Source organism: Schistocerca serialis, chromosome 7, assembly GCF_023864345.2.
Source record: "Schistocerca serialis cubense isolate TAMUIC-IGC-003099 chromosome 7, iqSchSeri2.2, whole genome shotgun sequence".
Classification (NCBI taxonomy): Eukaryota; Metazoa; Arthropoda; class Insecta; order Orthoptera; family Acrididae; genus Schistocerca; species Schistocerca serialis.
This window is the reverse complement of record NC_064644.1, coordinates 500,360,054-500,375,393: the sequence shown is the minus strand read 5'-3', so window position 1 is coordinate 500,375,393 and position 15,340 is coordinate 500,360,054. Positions and strand designations below refer to the sequence as shown.

General features: G+C 45.1%; 1 protein-coding gene and 1 pseudogene across 1 annotated transcript in view; one reads left to right on the top strand and one right to left on the bottom strand.

Moving 5' to 3' along the window:
• The window catches only part of LOC126412375 (semaphorin-2A-like), a 1,156,194-nt gene that overhangs the window by 657,651 nt on the left and 483,203 nt on the right, over positions 1–15,340 (top strand). The window lies entirely within an intron of this gene.
• LOC126413510 (5S ribosomal RNA) lies at positions 11,036–11,153 on the bottom strand (annotated as a pseudogene).

Genomic DNA, 15,340 nt, shown 5'->3' with positions numbered 1-15,340 from the left:
TTTATAACCCCCCCTCCCACTGGCTTATTGCACCATTCACAGCACGAAATTTCCGGTACACCCCTAGTAAAATCAGTTTTAGTGACTTTCTAGCGACTTTTGATATTGAATCTAGCGACTCGGATTTTTTTAAAGTTGGCAACACTGGGCCGGAGTGGCCGAGCGGTTCTGGGCGCTACAGTCTGGAACCGCGCAACCGCTACGGTCGCAGGTTCGAATCCTGCCTCTGGCATGGATGTGTATGATGACCTTAGGTTAGTTAGATTTAAGTAGTTCTAATTTCTAGGGGACTGATGATCTCAGAAGTTAAGTCCCATAGTGCTCAGAGCTATTTGGCAGTTGGATGTCAGCCGTGCCCTTTCAAAGGAACCATCCCAGCCTTTGCCTGTAGTGATTTAGGGAAATCACGGAAAACCTAAATCAGGACGGTCGGACGCGAGATCGAACCGTTGTCCTCCCGAATGCTAGTCTGTTGGGTGTGAACAGCGCGTAGCGTTGTGCAGTTGGAGGTGAGCCGCCAGCAGTGGTGGATGTGGAGACTGGGGTGCCAGAGTTTTGAGAACGGACGATCTGCACGTGTGTCCGCCAGAAAAAGGAAATTTGTAAAAATGAATGTCATGAATAGATAGATATATATATGACGACTTTTGAACACTGTTTGTTCCCTATCAAAATCTTTCATTTGCTAACTGCCTATCAGTAGTTAGTGCCTTCAGTAGTTAGAATCGTTTATTTAGCTGGCAGTATTGGCGCTCGCTGTATTGCAGTAGTTCGAGTAACGAAGATTTTTGTGAGGTAAGTGATTCATGAAAGGTATAGGTTATTGTTAGTTAGGGCCATTCTTTTGTGGGGATTATTGAACGTCAGATTGCGTTGCGCTAAAAATATTGTGTATCAGTTTAGTGATGATCAGAATAAGTAAAGAGTAAAATTTCTGAGTTAGTTCAGTTTTGCTCAGCTGTTTGAGAAACAAATAACGTAAGAGGTTTACCAGCACAGTAATACTTAATTTTCCAAAGGGGACGTTTCAATATACTTAACAGAAATTTAGAGAGATTCACTGAAGTTATACCATAAATTTTTTATGACGTATGTGAAACGTAAACAGCGGTCAGAACATGGAACGAAGGTTCCAGACTGTGGGGTGACCTAGAACAGCCTTCGTGTGTCTTCCTGGCAGCTTTGGTTACTGCGGAGACGGCCTGCGGAAGAGGTATGACTTGGTTGTAAGGCCGCTTCTGGTACAGTGCTAGCATGATGTGCGTGTAAATTGTGCGGAAAACCAGGAAGCAAAACATGATGCCATCTTTAACCCATGCGTATATCAAATAAGCACCTACAGTCTCCAGGACGTTGCCGATTCTAGCGTCGACGGTGACACTCCATCTCGTATGGGCTATAACAGCGACCTACAACAACAGTAATAATCGGTATTGATCGTGTGTGGTCCAAACAGACGACAATCGTAATATTGACGCTTTCCTTCAACTTACAACCACAAAATAATCATCATTTGGATTTCTACAGAAATATTTGCGGATATTTGCAGAATTTCCTGCGGATATCGGTATGAGCGCAGGTTTTTATCTGAGCATATCTCTGGCGATAAGTGTGGGGGAACTCGACATCGTTGAACGTTATTGTCGCCATGAGTACTGTAAGATCTTGCACTTACCCTACATAGAACTTTGTCACCTATGATATGGAATAATAAAAAAATAATAGTCGCGTAGCTGGAACCTGGCTTTGTACAGCCACTTTCTAGTTCATTTTGGTAGGCTTTTTCTTCTTCGTAGTGCTACCGCGGAAAATGAACATTTCCTTGCAACAGTCGCGACAACAGCACATCCACGGTGTGAGCTAGAAGGGTGGAGAGGGGGGGGGGATTGATGGAAGGAGGGGATAAAGGGAGGGGAAGCAAGAGGGAGCAGATCATATTAGTTTCGTGGAGGAAGGAGCGGTGGTGGGAGTGAAGGACAATTTGTTCCAAAACTGTGTTCACTAATCACCAAACATACTAATACTATCGCTTTGTAATCGTACCTTGCGGTTATAACTAAAGTGCAGCTACCCATGGAGGTTCACTGTGGGCTGTAACTATCGCATGGCAGCGAAATATGGTAGATGTGGAGATATGGCAATGCGTTAATGCGAAACCGATCCAATTGTGGCCACCAGGCACAAATATGGTGCTGTACACTGTTTGTATGACGGTATGAAATCGACGCTATCATCTGGCAAACCGTAATGTGAGTGAACATACAGGGTGTTTCAAAAATGACCGTGATATTTGAAACGGCAATACAAACTAAACGAGCAGCGATAGAAATACACCGATTGTTGCAATATGCTTGGGACAATAGTACATTTTCAGGCAGACAAACTTTCGAAATTACAGTAGTTACAATTGTCAACAACAGATGGCGCTGCGGTCTGGGAAACTCTATAGTACGATATTTTCCACATATCCACCATGCGTAGCAATAATATGGCGTAGTCTCTGAATGAAATTACCCGAAACCTTTGACAACGTGTCTGGCGGAATGGCTTCACATGCAGATGAGATGTACTGCTTCAGCTGTTCAATTGTTTCTGGATTCTGGCGGTACACCTGGTCTTTCAAGTGTCCCCACAGAAAGAAGTCACAGGGGTTCATGTCTGGCGAATAGGGAGGCCAATCCACGCCGCCTCCTGTATGTTTCGGATAGCCCAAAGCAATCACACGATCATCGAAATATTCATTCAGGAAATTAAAGACGTCGGCCGTGCGATGTGGCCGGGCACCATCTTGCATAAACCACGAGGTGTTCGCAGTGTCGTCTAAGGCAGTTTGTACCGCCACAAATTCACGAAGAATGTCCAGATAGCGTGATGCAGTAATCGTTTCGGATCTGAAAAATGGGCCAATGATTCCTTTGGAAGAAATGGCGGCCCAGACCGGTACTCTTTGAGGATGCAGGGACGATGGGACTGCAACATGGGGCTTTTCGGTTCCCCATAGGCGCTAGTTCTGTTTATTGACGAAGCCGTCCAGGTAAAAATAAGCTTCGTCAGTAAACCAAATGCTGCCCACATGCATATCGCCGTCATCAATCCTGTGCACTATATCGTTAGCGAATGTCTCTCGTGCAGCAATGGTAGCGGCGCTGAGGGGTTGCCGCGTTTGAATTTTGTATGGATAGAGGTGTAAACTCTGGCGCATGAGACGATACGTGGACGTTGGCGTCATTTGGACCGCAGCTGCAACACGGCGAACGGAAACCCGAGGCCGCTGTTGGATCACCTGCTGCACTAGCTGCGCGTTGCCCTCTGTGGTACGCGGTCGCCCTACCTTTCCAGCACGTTCATCCGTCACGTTCCCAGTCCGTTGAAATTTTTCAAACAGATCCTTTATTGTATCGCTTTTCGGTCCTTTGGTTACATTAAACCTCCGTTGAAAACTTCGTCTTGTTGCAACAACACTGTGTTCTAGGCGGTGGAATTCCAACACCAGAAAAATCCTCTGTTCTAGGGAATAAACCATGTTGTCCACAGCACACTTGCACTTTGTGAACAGCACACGCTTACAGCAGAAAGACAACGTACAGAATGGCGCACCCACAGACTGCGTTGTCTTCTACATCTTTCACATCACTTGCAGCGCCATCTGTTGTTGAAAATTGTAACTACTGTAATTTCGAAAGTTTGTCCGCCTGAAAATGTACTGTTGTCCCAAGCATATTGCAACAAACGGTGTATTTCTATCGCTGCTCGTTTAGTTTTTATTGCCGTTTCAAATATACCGCTCATTTTTTAAACATCCTGTATGACTATCGAGAAGAGAGAACGTGTACTATTCGTGAAACTGTTTAATGGCAGCAATTATAATGCGGCATTGACTGAAAGGAATGAAGAGATTAAATGGTTTAAAGAAGATGATAATGAAATTCTCAAACACTGGTGAGGTTGGTGTGGAAGAGAAAGGGATGCCATCCCAATGGAAGTCCCTGACGCAGTCGCTGTTGCTGTAACTGACCACGCAGCACCTGCTAGTGTTCGTACAGTGTCACAAGAATTTTCTTTCCCACATCAACAGTACGGAAAGTTTTGTAGTCTATTTTACCGTGGTACCCGTACAAGATCCAGAGGTGTAGCAAACTGAAACGTCATGGTCCGCAGCAACGTTCTGAATTTGCTCTTCGGTTTCTGGCATGGATCGAAGTAGATGATATGTGGCTAGGAAACATTCTGTGGAGTGACGAGGCGTGTTTTACACTACACAGAACTGACGAATTTGGGGTGTTGTTAAACCGCGTGTACTGTATGACAAGCCATCGCACTCGTCCTAGGTGATTGTGTGATGTGGATTCACAAGCACTTTTATTCTTGGTCCGTTCTTCTTTGAAGAGAATGATCCCGAGGGCCGGTCGTATCGCGACGTCTACACGTTATGAGGACCTCCATGCACAGCATGTGATGCCTAATTTGGAAGAGCGCAACTGTGTGGAGACTACTGGTTTCATGAAAGATGGGCAACTCCTCGTGTGGCTCACACTGCGAAATACACTATGTGATCAAAAGTATCTGGACACCCCCCAAAACATACGATTTTCGTATTAGGTGCATTGTACTGCCACCTTCTTCCAGTTATTCCATATCAGCGGCCTCAGTAGTCATTAGACATCGTGAGAGAGCAGAATGGGGCGCTCCGCGGAGCTCATGGTCTTCGAACGTAGTCAGATGATTGGGTGTCAATTGCGTCATACGTCTGTACGCGAGATTTCCACACTCCTTAACGTCTATAGGTCAATTGTTTACGATACGATAGTGAAGTGGAAACGTGAAGGGACACGTACAGCACAAAAGCGTACAGGCCAACCTCGTCAGTTGACTGACAGAGACCGCCGACAGCTTAAGAAAGTGGCAGTGTGTAATTGGCAGATACCTGTCCAGACCATCACACGGGAATTCCAGACTGCATCACGATCCACTGAAGGTCTATGACATTTAGGCGGGAGGTGAGAAAACGGATTTCATGGTCGAGCGGCTGGTCATAAGCCACACATAACGCCGGTAAATGCCAAACGACGTTTATGCGCAACATGGGATCTTTACCTAATAGGACTGATGCAGAAAATAGAAAGTTCGAAGAAGAGCAGCTGCAAAACAGGGGAGAAAATGTTACAGATGTGAAGCGAGTTGGATGACAATCATTAAAACATAGGCATTTTTCATTGCATCGAAATACACTCCTGGAAATGGAAAAAAGAACACGTTGACACCGGTGTGTCAGACCCACCATACTTGCTCTGGACACTGCGAGAGGGCTCTACAAGCAATGATCACACGCACGGCACAGCGGACACACCAGGAACCGCGGTGTTGGCCGTCGAATGGCGCTAGCTGCGCAGCATTTGTGCACCGCCGCCGTCAGTGTCAGCCAGTTTGCCGTGGCATACGGAGCTCCATCGCAGTCTTTAACACTGGTAGCATGCCGCGACAGCGTGGACGTGAACCGTATGTGCAGTTGACGGACTTTGAGCGAGGGCGTATAGTGGGCATGCGGGAGGCCGGGTGGACGTACCGCCGAATTGCTCAACACGTGGGGCGTGAGGTCTCCACAGTACATCGATGTTGTCGCCAGTGGTCGGCGGAAGGTGCACGTGCCCGTCGACCTGGGACCGGACCGCAGCGACGCACGGATGCACGCCAAGACTGTAGGATCCTACGCAGTGCCGTAGGGGACCGCACCGCCACTTCCCAGCAAATTAGGGACACTGTTGTTCCTGGGGTATCGGCGAGGACCATTCGCAACCGTCTCCATGAAGCTGGGCTACGGTCCCGCACACCGTTAGGCCGTCTTCCGCTCACGCCCCAACATCGTGCAGCCCGCCTCCAGTGGTGTCGCGACAGGCGTGAATGGAGGGATGAATGGAGACGTGTCGTCTTCAGCGATGAGAATCGCTTCTGCCTTGGTGCCAATGATGGTCATATGCGTGTTTGGCGCCGTGCAGGTGAGCGCCACAATCAGGACTGCATACGACCGAGGCACACAGGGCCAACACCCGGCATCATGGTGTGGGGAGCGATCTCCTACACTGGCCGTACACCACTGGTGATCGTCGAGGGGACACTGAATAGTGCACGGTACATCCAAACCGTCATCGAACCCATCGTTCTACTATTCCTAGACCGGCAAGGGAACTTGCTGTTCCAACAGGACAATGCACGTCCGCATGTATCCCGTGCCACCCAATGTGCTCTAGAAGGTGTAAGTCAACTACCCTAGCCAGCAAGATCTCCGGATCTGTCCCCCATTGAGCATGTTTGGGACTGGATGAAGCGTCGTCTCACGCGGTCTGCACGTCCAGCACGAACGCTGGTCCAACTGAGGCGCCAGGTGGAAATGGCATGGCAAGCCATTCCACAGGACTACATCCAGCATCTCTACGATCGTCTCCATGGGAGAATAGCAGCCTGCATTGCTGCAAAAGGTGGATATACACTGTACTAGTGCCGACATTGTGCATGCTCTGTTGCCTGTGTCTATGTGCCTGTGGTTCTGTCAGTGTGATCATGTGATGTATCTGACCCCAGGAATGTGTCAATAAAGTTTCCCCTTCCTGGGACAATGAATTCACGGTGTTCTTATTTCAATTTCCAGGAGTGTATTTCCACGAAATTTGAGTCACTAACACTACCCTCAAAATGCCAATCCCACCTACACAGAAAAAAAAGACCATCCTCATAAAATAAGAGAAACCAAAACTCGCACGGAAAGATTTGTGTATTCATTTTTCCCATGTTTTATTCGAGAGCGGGACGGAAGAGAAATAGTCTGAAAGTGTTTCTGTGAACCTGCTTCCAAACACTTTCTTATTTTTTTGATATGGGAATTCTCTTGTTGGAGTGGGAAAGGGAGAGGTTCCACCTCTTGTACTCCCCGTGACACACATTTTCGTTTCAGTCTTGACTGTGTAGAGCAGTGGTCGTCAAACACTTTTGATTAAGAGCCAACACTGATATCGTAGGGCAACACCTCGGGCCGCATACGAAATGGGGACGGAGGGAGTGTAAAGTGGGCACTCAAAGAGAAATTCCATTTTCACCAAACCATGGTTGTTGGTAGAAGCTTACCACTTACATATTTTGAATCTATAGACTGTATGGTATCACACCAAATATTTTTAAGTGAAAAAGAAATTAATAAATCGGCAACACCTCGGGCCGCATACGAAATGGGGACGGAGGGAGTGTAAAGTGGGCACTCAAAGAGAGATTCCATTTTCACCAAACCATGGTTGTTGGTAGAAGCTTACCACTTACATATTTTGAATCTATAGACTGTATGTTATCACACCAAATATTTTTAAGTGAAAAAGAAATTAATAAATCGGCAACACCTCGGGCCGCATACGAAATGGGGACGGAGGGAGTGTAAAGTGGGCACTCAAAGAGAGATTCCATTTTCACCAAACCATGGTTGTTGGTAGAAGCTTACCACTTACATATTTTGAATCTATAGACTGTAAGGTATCACACCAAATATTTTTAAGTGAAAAAGAAATTAATAAATCGGCAACACCTCGGGCCGCATACGAAATGGGGACGGAGGGAGTGTAAAGTGGGCACTCAAAGAGAAATTCCATTTTCACCAAACCATGGTTGTTGGTAGAAGCTTACCACTTACATATTTTGAATCTATAGACTGTATGTTATCACACCAAATATTTTTAAGTGAAAAAGAAATTAATAAATCGGCAACACCTCGGGCCGCATACGAAATGGGGACGGAGGGAGTGTAAAGTGGGCACTCAAAGAGAAATTCCATTTTCACCAAACCATGGTTGTTGGTAGAAGCTTACCACTTACATATTTTGAATCTATAGACTGTATGTTATCACACCAAATATTTTTAAGTGAAAAAGAAATTAATAAATCGGCAACACCTCGGGCCGCATACGAAATGGGGACGGAGGGAGTGTAAAGTGGGCACTCAAAGAGAGATTCCATTTTCACCAAACCATGGTTGTTGGTAGAAGCTTACCACTTACATATTTTGAATCTATAGACTGTATGTTATCACACCAAATATTTTTAAGTGAAAAAGAAATTAATAAATCGGCAACACCTCGGGCCGCATACGAAATGGGGACGGAGGGAGTGTAAAGTGGGCACTCAAAGAGAAATTCCATTTTCACCAAACCATGGTTGTTGGTAGAAGCTTACCACTTACATATTTTGAATCTATAGACTGTATGTTATCACACCAAATATTTTTAAGTGAAAAAGAAATTAATAAATCGGCAACACCTCGGGCCGCATACGAAATGGGGACGGAGGGAGTGTAAAGTGGGCACTCAAAGAGAAATTCCATTTTCACCAAACCATGGTTGTTGGTAGAAGCTTACCACTTACATATTTTGAATCTATAGACTGTATGTTATCACACCAAATATTTTTAAGTGAAAAAGAAATTAATAAATCGGCAACACCTCGGGCCGCATACGAAATGGGGACGGAGGGAGTGTAAAGTGGGCACTCAAAGAGAAATTCCATTTTCACCAAACCATGGTTGTTGGTAGAAGCTTACCACTTACATATTTTGAATCTATAGACTGTATGTTATCACACCAAATATTTTTAAGTGAAAAAGAAATTAATAAATCGGCAACACCTCGGGCCGCATACGAAATGGGGACGGAGGGAGTGTAAAGTGGGCACTCAAAGAGAAATTCCATTTTCACCAAACCATGGTTGTTGGTAGAAGCTTACCACTTACATATTTTGAATCTATAGACTGTATGTTATCACACCAAATATTTTTAAGTGAAAAAGAAATTAATAAATCGGCAACACCTCGGGCCGCATACGAAATGGGGACGGAGGGAGTGTAAAGTGGGCACTCAAAGAGAAATTCCATTTTCACCAAACCATGGTTGTTGGTAGAAGCTTACCACTTACATATTTTGAATCTATAGACTGTATGTTATCACACCAAATATTTTTAAGTGAAAAAGAAATTAATAAATCGGCAACACCTCGGGCCGCATACGAAATGGGGACGGAGGGAGTGTAATGTGGGCACTCAAAGAGAAATTCCATTTTCACCAAACCATGGTTGTTGGTAGAAGCTTACCACTTACATATTTTGAATCTATAGACTGTAAGGTATCACACCAAATATTTTTAAGTGAAAAAGAAATTAATAAATCGGAACTATATGCATTCTTGTGAAGAATGCGGATACTGTGGCCAGTGCCATTGGGACAAGATATGTTTTTTTTCTGGTTTCCGGACATATTTTCCAGGCATTGTGTTCCCGTATTATCTCAAAGGATACCAAAGGCTGCAGCAGAATGTTTTCAATTTTCCTTTTTTACGTGGTAAAACAGAACAGGGACCATTTTAAAACAAAACATATTTTAATTAATGCAAAAATCTCACCAATGGATAGAACGGCGGATTATAGCTTTGTATGTAAAAGGCTTTAGAAGTCAGTTTTATCTGTTGTATTACGCATGGTTTTGGGTTATTGGGATGAAAGCTTTGCCCCCTATTTCCGATGGTACACCTTATCGGCATTAGTGATCTACAGAATAGGCTAACAAACTGAAATAAATAACAAGGAATTACATTTGTAGGCACAAAATACGTCGTTGGAACATTGATATTGTAAAAAGGTATTACTCTCCATACAAGAAAGGTAACAAGACTAGTATAAATGACTTATCTTGCATCCGAAGACTCAAAAACAAAAAGGTTTATAGTAAAAAATAACGGGACAAGCTTCCTCTGTCAGTCTCACTGACAACTGTTGCCAAGTATATTATAATCAGACGGACCACTTCTCGCCAGGCAGCAGCGCCGTTCAGGCCAATAAATATGCAATGAGCATCTTTCTTGTCGTGGTTACTTTACTGCACCTTCTTGTGTCGATCTTACTGTAATTGGTAGCTTACATGAATGAGAATGTTATATTAATTAGCAGCGGTAATTGTCGTATGAGACAGGATCACAAATGTTTATTAAACGTTTTGAACGTCATTTTTCTGTTACTCATTGCATTGTATTACAACAGCTTTGATTTGATTTCATATTACTTGCCACAAACACGACGTTTGAAGGTGACCATCTTTATAACGGGCATTCACAAACCCATGTTACTGTCGCTTGACATTTATACCATAGCAGCTGATCGTTGCTAGCTGCGCACGCTCTTGAATAGTCAGCGTTGGAAAATAAACGATAAAATTTTCCACTCCTCAATTCTGTTAACACCGCACTGGTCGCTACGTATCATTCTGCCACAGACATAAGCGATAAACTGTACTTGGCTCACTGCCAGATTCACCAACGTCAATTAAAATTGAGCACATCCTAAAATATTACCGTCTCTCTAAGTATTTTTATTACTGAGCAAGAGCCGGCCGCGGTGGTCTCGCGGTTCTAGGCGCGCAGTCCGGAACCGTGCGACTGCTACGGTCGCAGGGTCGAATCCTGCCTCGGGCATGGATGTGTGTGATGTCCTTAGGTTAGTTAGGTTTAAGTAGTTCTAAGTTCTAGGGGACTGATGACCACAGCTGTTAAGTCCCATAGTGCTCAGAGCCATTACTGAGCAAGAGAAAAAAGACTCTGAAGAAACTCGTGACGTTAGCTGAGGTTTTTGGTTTCTGTTGCTCGTTGCCAGAAGCGCTTTATTATAAAATACGGGTGAGCACTGCGGGCCTCGCGTACGTTTGATTCGGGCCGCATGCCGTCCAAGGGCCGCAGCTTGATGGCCATTGTCGTAGGCCAATCGAATTCGTCCCTACTTGCAGGGAGCCCCAGACTGATTAAAAAAACTAAACTCCGCCTGAACAGACCATGAAGACCCACAAGTACCGACCGGCCGTCGTATCATCCTCAGCCCTCAAAAGTCACTGGATGCGGATATAGAGGGGCATGTGGTCAGCACACCGCTCTCCCGGCCGTTTTGTCAGTTTACGAGACCGGAACCGCTACTTCTCAGTCAAGTAGCTCCTCAGTTTGCCTCGCAAGTTGAGTGCACCCCGCTTGCCAACAGCGCTCGGCAGACCGGATGGTCACCCATCCAAGTGCTAGCCCAGCCCGACAGCGCTTAACTTCGTTGATCTGACGGGAACCGGTGTGCCCACTGCGGCAAGGCCATTGGCACCAGAGTGATTAATTAAGATAATAACTTTCAAAGTAATACAAGAGCGAAAGCGACTTTTTAAGCAGTATAACAAAAATATTTAGTCAAGATCGCAACAATTACTTATTTATTCTGGTAACCTGTTTCAGACAAACAGGACCATCTACAGATCACTGACGACTTGGTAACTTGTGGAAACGGTACTCGAAATTGCTGTACATACCAAAAGGTACCACCAGTTATTGACTGAAACCGGTTATCGGAATAAATAAATGTTAGCTGCGATCTAGGCTGACTATTTTGATTAATTAAGAGACTGAAGAGGTGGACAGAAGCTACAGCATACAAAGGAAAAAGGTTATCATTTAAACTTTGATATATTGACATTTAGGACCTTACACATTGTCGAGAGTAGTGTTCAGAAGTGCAGTGTACTAAACGGTCGTAACATCAGCGTGGCGGAAAATTACCGTTATTTTATAGGCTACATTCTACTTCTGAACTAACGATGATAAAGGGGAATGAATTTGAGAAATATTAGAGAGAGGACTGAAAACACGAGAGAACAGATGGGGCAGCACAAAGCGAAGGGCGATTGTTGTGATGTCTCCTTACCACATGGAGATACCGATGGTGGTTCGCAACAGGCAACACTAAGTAGTTGCTCCTGCTGCATCAAACCGAAGGAAGTTTACTGCAGGCTTCGTTGTGCATCTCTGTCCAAAATAATGAAGATCGAAGCTCTAGGCGGCAAGTGCCAGAAGTCGAATCTGACATTCCGTGGCGTCTTCCCAGTGTACCATCTAACAGTGCCCGCTGACGTCCTTAGAGAAAGTCGGCTGCGTTGGCCGCGACTTGCGATCTCCCAGAATCGTACATCAGTAAGCTTCTGTTCTCAAGAAATAGATCTGCCAACTGCTGAGAAGGCTAGCGGCCAAGCACTGTCTGATGGGGAATAGTAAGCAGAGGTTTCTTAGAGGTTTCCCATCCTGCTGTCATGATAAGCGACACAAGGGCGGACGTCTTTCGTATCAACGCCTTTCTTGGAAGAAGAGGGAGCTGGTGGAATTTTGATTCTAGTAGTTGTCGCTGTTCAGGTGAAAATAATAATTTCTCTTATAATGATCGTATGAGAGAACAGATTCCGGGTTGCTAGTCTCGAATATATAAGGAAGCTAGCTGTCACTGTCTCCTTTCTCTCTCATTTTACTTCGAGGAGTTTAACTGCATATAAAGTTATGCAGACATAGAAATGAAATTGATACAAACATCTGATGCGCACTGGAGTGTTAGCTCCAAAGAAGGAATACACATTCTCCATATGGACAAGACTTTCATTAATTGGCCTCGCCCAAGTTCAAATGGCTCTGAGCACTATGGGACTCAACTGCTGTGGTCATAAGTCCCCTAGAACTTAGAACTACTTAAACCTAACTAACCTAAGGACAGCACACAACACCCAGCCATCACGAGGCAGAGAAAATCCCTGACCCCGCCGGGAATCGAACCCGGGAACCCGGGCGTGGGAAGCGAGAACGCTACCGCACGACCACGAGATGCGGGCCCTCGCCCAAGTGCTCGTCACATGTTCAGGCTGGCGTAGGTGTAGTGTTCCAACTTTAAATGTGAGTAGCAATCACGTAGATGTAGATGTCGATGCAGTGCGGAGGCATGGGAAATGTTGGTAAATCATCGACAATTATTTAGATTTCATCGTCAAATTCTAAGTCTCGATGATCGATAGTAATCGAATACAAAACATCGATGTTTCTCAGATTGGTGTTACGTGATTAATTTGAAGAATGAATGTCGTGAAAGGCAACACATAAATGTGTATACACTATTGGCCATTAAAATTGCTACACCACGAAGATGACTTGCTACAGACACGAAATTTAACCGACAGGAAGAAGATGCTGTGATATGCAAATGATTAGCTTTTCAGAGCATTCACACAAGGTTGGCGCCGGTGGCGACACCTACAACGTGCTGACATGAGGAAAGTTTCCAACCGATTTCCCATGCACAAACAGCAGTTGACCGGCGTTGCCTGGTGAAACGTTGATGTGATGACCCGTGTAAGGAGCAGAAATGCCTACCATCACGTTTCCGACTTTGATAAAGGTCGGATTGTAGCCTATCGCGATTGAGGTTTATCGTATCGCGACATTGCCGCTCGCGTTGGTCGAGATCCAATGACTGTTAGGGGAATATGTAATCGGTGAGTTCAGGAGGGTAATACGGAACGCCGTGCTGGATCCCAACGGCCTCGTATCACTAGCAGTCGAGATAACAGGCATCTTATCCGCATGGCTGTAGCGGATCGTGCAGCCACGTCTCGATCCCTGAGTCAACAGATGGGGACGTTTGCAAGACAACAACCATCTGCACGAACAATTCGACGATGTTTGCAGCAAGATGGACTATCAGCTCGGAGACCATGGCTGCGGCTACCCTTGACACTGCATCACAGACGGGAGCGGTCACCTCTTGTTCGCATTGACGGCACTTTGAACAGTGGACGTTACATTTCAGATGTGTTACGATCCGTGGCTCTACCCTTCATTCGATCCCTGTGAAACCCTACATTTCAGCAGGATAATGCACGACCGCATGTTGCAGGTCCTGTACGGGCCTTTCTGGATACAGAAATTGTTCGACTGCTGCCCTGGCCAGCACACTCTCCAGACCTCTCACCAATTGAATACGTCAGGCCAATGGTGGCTCAGCAACTGGCTAGTCACAATACGCCAGTCACTACTCTTGATGAACTGTTGTATCGTGTTTTAGATGCATGGATTGCTGTACCTGTACGCTCCATCCAAGCTCTGTTTGACACAATACCAAGGCGTATCAAGGCCGTTATTACGGCCAGGGGTGGTTGTTCTGGGTACTGATTTCTCAGGATCTATGCACCCAAACTGCGTGAAAATGTAAGCACATGTCAGTTCTAGTATAATGTATTTATCCAATGAATACCCGTTTATCATCTGCATTTCTTCTTGGTGGAACAATTTTAATGGCCAGTAGTGTATTTCTGAAATGGAATGTCCGATGCATTTAGGTTCAACTACCGTTCTGCGTTCAGAGTCTCTTAATTCCCATCGTGGAGCCATATTACGTCGGAAACCTTTTCGCATGAAGCCAATGTACTGCCCTTTTATATCTTGTGTACACGGTATTACCGCCATCCTTATATGTGCATATTGGTATCCCACCTCTTTTGTCACCTCAGTGTAATTCGCAGTGGTGATGTTATGAGACATGCTCAGGAATAGATACGTTTAAATGACAAAAAAATTATTGGAAATTCTAACACGTAGTCTAGATTTTTGCACAACATCGAAGGTCTATATTTTATCTTTAATATCGACGTTAATATGTTGCAAAGACTTCTATATCGCTATAGGAGTGCATATATTTAAACTCTGAACATCGCAAATGTCGATCATCGTTGAATATCCCTAATACGGATAGCATTTTTCTTACCCGTGCAGACATCGACTTGTGGGCGTGTCACAGGAAGAGCAGTGCGCGGTGCGGCGCGGAGTGTTGTGGTGACTGGCGGCAGCTGCGGCGACCCTCGGCGGTCACCGCCATTGTAAATGCCCCTGGCGCCGACACGCGGCTGTAGCAAGCCGATTACCGCCGCTGCAAAGCCGCGCATTGTGGCCTGCGCTGTTGTACACGCAAGCCTCTGTACTTCAATTACAAAGAGCGCCGCAGCGCCGCGCAGCGGAAGAAACGCTCACCAGCGACAGCGACCGACTGAGCACTGTTAGCCGGCACTCACCGCACCGAATAAAGTGGTTCTGCTGGCGCTGTTCCGAAACAAAAGTTTTTGTACGGCGGTTATCAGTAGCAAACAGATATTTTAATGAACTACATGGGTACGCAGGTTGTTTGAAAACATATATCTTTATTCCAGGGCGGGTTCAAATGTCACATCATAATGAAAGTGTTTTGTACACACGAACAAGACAGGAAATGATATAAGTCAACATAACAAAATTACCCTTAGAGATCAATCAACGTAATGGCCACTATACTTAACAACACTTCCCACTTTGCGTGTGTATCAGAGATTCACAAAGTAGTAACCCACATCATAAACAAAAATAATTATTGAAATAAAAATGAATTTTTATTATAACATGTTTTCATATCGACTAGACTGCATGAAATAATTTATCTTAGCTGTGCACA